At 40.6% G+C, this 5,671-nt stretch overlaps 1 pseudogene; it reads right to left on the bottom strand.

Moving 5' to 3' along the window:
• Nucleotides 1–1,591: 1,591 nt before the first annotated feature.
• Nucleotides 1,592–4,384, bottom strand: LOC131827887 (large ribosomal subunit protein eL20-like; annotated as a pseudogene).
• Nucleotides 4,385–5,671: the final 1,287 nt, after the last annotated feature.

Consider the following 5,671-nt stretch of genomic DNA (forward strand, 5'->3'; position numbering starts at 1 on the left):
AGTGCTAATCTCACCTAAAAAATGCCTTCACAGAAATAGAATATTGTTTGACCAATTATCTGGGTACTATGGCCTAGCCAAGTTGACACATACAACTAATCATCACAGGGCATATAGATTGGGATTCGACTATTTCTTTCTAGGAAACCCAGAGCTCTTTATTTAAATTGTCACTTTCACCACATAGATCTATTGATACCAGATGGGTATTGCAACTTTTTGACCATCAAAAAAGAAAGAGGGAAAAAAAAGACCTTGTTATATACTAAGCCACTAATAAATGTGTGCTGTGCATTTGCATACCAGAGAAGGTCCTCCAAGTGATCTTTTGTAGGACAAAGATCGGTTTCTCTGGATTAGAAATCCTGAAGATGTGACAGGTAAATAAAAATAAACTATAAACACCTAGAATTGAAATCAAGATGCTGATTGCAATTCCTGAATGAATGTTTTTGGGTAGGTTCTCAGACCCAAATGTTCATCTTTTCACCAAGTGGGATCATGTAAGCCAGGACAAACAAAACCCCTGAGGCTAATGGTGGTGTTCTTACTTTCAGACAAACTAGATGGAAGAACATTGTTTGGCAAGAGTAACACTCAACCAATTTATCTATGTATAACTAAGTCAGTTTACAAACTCCGTCCCTGTGTCACATCCTTCTGGGTTCATAGGAAGTCCTCATTAAGTCTGTTAGGACTAAAACAGATGATAAGCTTAGCAATCCTTTCTGATTTCTCTCTCAACTTAACCAACCAAAGTTGTTACCCCATGGTCTTATCAATGTGTGATCCTTTACACAGTATATATATGAAAGAAAACCAGCAAATTATTTATATATTCAATTAATTTTGAATCAAGTAGATGGAGATCTGCTTAACAGCTCAAGAATACAGTTATATCTGAAAGTGGCTTAAGAAAAGAGAAGGTAAATGTAACAAAATGTCAAGGAGCTGAGAGAAAAGTGCTTGAAGAAAGTAAAATTTGGAATATAACATATATGGTGGTGGTTAAATTTTTTGTGTCAACTTGGCTGCCATAATGCCCACATATTTGGTCAAATATTCTGGCTGTTTCTATGAAGGTGTTTTTGATGAGGTTTACATTTAAATCAGCAGACTTATTTATTTATGTACTGATTTTATTTAATAGAGAGAGAGAGTGCGCGTGCATAAGTAGGCCTAGGGGCAGGCAGAGGGAAAGGGAGAAGCAGGCTACCAGGCTGAGCAGAAAGCCCCATGCAAGGCTCCATCCCAGAACCCTGAGACCATAACCTGTGCTGAAGGTAGCTGCTTAACTGACTGAACGACCCAGGCACCCATAAATCAGTAGAATTTTTTAAAAAGCACTTTATTGAGATATGATTGACCTGTGAAAAGCTGTACATATTTAGTGTATACAAGTTATGAATTTGGATATAAGTATACACATGTGAAATCATCACCATAATTAAGGCCTTCGACATATCTAACTCCTCCTAAAATTTCCTCCCACCCCCTTTATTAGTAGTAGTATTGTTTTTTGGCTTGTTTGTTTTGTTTTGTTTTGTTTTGTTTTGTTTTTTCCCAACGAGTTTATTTGGACAGGGAGGCTCTACATCCTAAAGAAGGTGTTGGGACTCTTGGTGGTGAAACATGACTGGTGCTGGCCGTGCAGGATTCAGTGGGGCCCCGGAAACTTGATCTTGGAGTCGTGGAACCTCTTGACTGCTGCTATGCGGCCCTTGCTGGCTGGAAAGTCCTCCACTTTCCGGATCTGGATGGAGTGCGCCCCGGGTGCGGTGCAGGACATCCAAGTTTGGGTAGCACTGCCTGACGGCCCCTGCAGTGGGCCGTTCCGGGCGCCCCCGGTCCATGCGTGGGTGCCCTGAGGGAGTCATAGCGCAGCCAGATGAGCTTCTTTGCCTGCAAGAGGGACTTCTGGCATATCTGTCCACAGTACACAATTTCCCCTGAAGACTTCATATTCTTCAGCTGAGACACAAAGTACCAGAAGCAGGACTTGGCGACAACATGAGGAGGTGCAAAGATTCCCGTTCGATGGAGAGGAGGAGTGTGGCATTTGGGTGGAGCAGGCAGCACCCCACCACTTTGTACTTTTGCCCTGTGCTCCAGGCCTTCAGGACTCACTCTCCACTCTCACCTCCACCCAAGAAAGTCCCCCTTGTTATTATTATCATCATTATTGTTATTATTATTTTATGTGGTAAGAACACAACTGTAAGATCTAGCCTTTTAGTAAACTTTAAGTATACAATACAGTATTGTTAGTTGTGGGCACTGTTCTGTATAGTAGATTTCTAAAATTTATTTACCTTACATAATTTAAACTTGGCATCCTTTGGCCATCTACCCTTTGTTTTCCCTCCCCTCACTCTAGTACCAACATTCTACTCTCTGCTTCTGTAAGTCTGACTATTTTAGATTCTACATGTAAATAAATTATATTGTATTTGTCTTTCTGTGTCTAAATTATTTTACTTAACCTTTTCCAGGTCCATCCATGTTGTCATAAATAGCAGGATTTCCTTCTATTTTTATTAGGCTGATAATTACTATATTATATGAATATACAAAATTTTCTTTGCCCATTCATCCATCAGTGGACATTTAGGTTGTCTCCATACATTGGCTATTATGAATAAGGTTTCAATGAACATGAGAGTACAGATGTCCCAAGATTCTGATTTTGATTCCTTCAAATAAATGCCTAGAAGGAGTGGGATTGCTGGGATTGCTGGAGAGTTCTCTTTTTAATTTTCTGAGGAACCTCCATACCGTTTTCCTTAGTGGCTGCACCAGTTTACATTCCCACAGCTGCTGTACAGTCCACATATTCACTAGTACTTATTATCTCTTGTCTATTTTATGATAGTCATTCTAACAAATGTGGGGTGATATCATGTTGTCCTTTGGATTTGCATTTCTTAATGAATAGTGATGTTGAGCATGTTTTCATGTACTTGTTGGCCATTTCTTTAGAAAATGTCTACTCAGGCCCTTTGCCCATTTTAATTATATGGTGTGGTTTTTGCTACTGAGTTGTATGAGTCCCTTATGTGCTTTGGCTATTAACCCCTTATATGATTTGTAATCATTTTCTCCCATTCTGTAGGTTGTCTTTTTTGTGGTGTTGTTGTTAAAAGAGGTAGAGAGAGAAAGAATGGAGGGGCAGGGGGAGAATCATAAGAGAATATATTGGGGCTTAATCTCACAACCCTGAGATCTTGACCTGAGCTGAAATCAAGAGTTGGATGCTTAATGAACTGAGCCACCCAGGTGTCTCCTGCAGGTTTTATTTTGTTGAGAGGAGTCATCAAAATGATGCTGATGAAATTTGTAAATTCTTCTACAGTGGTCTGTATTTTAAGAGGTCTCACCGCCCCCTTCTTTTGCTTTAGTCTCTGTGGGCAGTGTTTTTGTTATATTCTGGGTTGTTTATACTTCAAAGACAAGAAAAGATTTACAACTTTAAAAGGCAGAGAAACAATTCTAGCTTTCTCCTATGAGTTTTGGGGTAATTACTGTTTCAAAGACAAAAGGATGCACCTGCCCGCCAGTCTTAAAAGTTTATGAAGAGGCCCTAACTGGGGTCAGTCATACGTACTATGCAGGTGTTCTCCACACCACATCACTATCTCAAGGTATGTACTTGGAGCAGTCTATGGAATCAGGAAAGGCAAGTGTAACCCATATTCTAAGGACCAGGGAGAGGGTTAGGAGCCTCCAAGTGTCTGGGTTCAGCTCACAGGTGAATCAGTGGCCACAATGATGAGGAGAACAAAAGCAAGAGAAATGTAGCTTAAATTAAATCTCCCTGCAGATTACAGCCCACTGACAGATACTGAAACATGCATAATGTTACTTTCCTCAAGGAACTTGTGGCTGCCTTAGTGCCTTAGATTGATTATATTGAACTCCTCTCCCTGAGTAAGGGTTCTAAATATGCCTTGGTTTGTATGGATACTGTATGTAACCCAACTTAAGCTTTCCCTATTAATGTGCAAACCAGACTGCCACCATTAGGTCGTTAAAATAATGAAATAAAACCTATAGATACCCTCATGGACAAGGCAGTCCTTAGGAAAGACATTTCCAAAAGTCATGGCAGGCCAGAATGAGCAAAAGAACATGACATTGAATGGTGGTTTCATCTCCCATATTAACCACAGCAAAAGCGTTGGTAGGAAAGAAAAATGGAAAGTTAAAGCAACAGATTAAACTATTAACATGTAAAACCACCTTGGCCAGGTAGACTGCAGTACTGTCATAGGCTTTAATACATTTGAGTGATCAACAAGTAGGTCCTTCTCCCATATACCCGACAGAGGACCCATGCCAAGGCATCCAATACCGTGAAAGTATGGAAGTCATGGGAAACACCCATTTTCCTTATTCTCACCCTGGATCAACATATTATACTACTGAGAGCACACTGGAATTTACAATGGGACATCTTGCTGCGATGGGTGAGTTACTTCACACCTAAGGCGAAGGGGAACTACTCAATCTCCACTAGGATCTCATTGTCCTTCTTCAAGATGGACCTATTTAAATATTATACCTGAAATGGAGCATGCACCATGGAAAGAGGGGAGAAAGGTGGGGGTCCTGGTCTCGCATATCCCACCCCAGTCCATCTCTTTATGCCAGATGATGCTGCCTCTTCCATCTAACACGTATGGTATGTAAAACCAGGTTAGGTTCCTAAAACTACCAACCTCCCTCTTTCCAAGGTTAGATGGACACAATTTTCCACTTGTACAATAATTTGGCAGCTATCTTTGTCTTCTCAATTGGCCTAAGGATGGTATAGCACAAATTGAATCCTTTGCTAAATTCTCCAAGCGAGCCTTAGCTGATAGCCAACAAAACCTGTCTTTAAAGAACACCAAAATGTCTCTCATGAGAAAAGCTGTCTTTCAAAATGAAGACCCTAAAACATTATTACTCCCTTTCAAGAAAACATCTGTACCATAATCCAGACAGAATGTTGTGTGTTCATACCTCATGAATCTGCTATTGTATCCTTTTTATTAAGTCACACAAGGACATAAGTTAACACCCTGAGTGATACAACCCTCAGTTTAGGGGACTTGATAAAGCAATAGTCCAGGTCTTGGGGCTCTGAATGGAAAAAGTTGTCTCTGATTTTGGGAATTGTAGTCTAATCTGTTTCCCCTGGCATGTGCCTGATTTGTGGCTATAGCAACTGTCTCCTGTGCAGCCAGGTAGCCATCAAAAGAGACACTTCTATGTGAGTGAAACCCCTTGTTGACCACTCAGGGTCCATGACAGAAGATGAGGGCATGTGAGATTGTAAGAGCTGCTTGCAAGAGGTGGAGTGTTGGGGAAAGTCATTGAAAAGATGACTTTCAAGATTTTGGGGGGAGGTGCAAAGATCCATTTGTCCTGCTGTTACCCCAGAGAAGACTTATATGCAAGTTCCCTTTGCTTCTTAAAACTGTCACCACCTACCAAAATGGAGGGGGCTGCCTCTTTCTTTGGTCTCTTCCTGCCCTCCATGTTCAGGAACCTCTTTCGGATTAGACCCAGGAAGCTCCTGAGGTTACAAACCAATAATGTTGATTGTTTATTTTGTTATGCAGCAGTTTTTAGTTTGTTGTAGTCTAACTTATTATTTTTGCTTTTGTTGATGGTGCTTTTGGTGTCA

Source organism: Mustela lutreola, chromosome 1 (genome assembly GCF_030435805.1).
Source record: "Mustela lutreola isolate mMusLut2 chromosome 1, mMusLut2.pri, whole genome shotgun sequence".
Lineage (NCBI taxonomy): Eukaryota > Metazoa > Chordata > Mammalia > Carnivora > Mustelidae > Mustela > Mustela lutreola.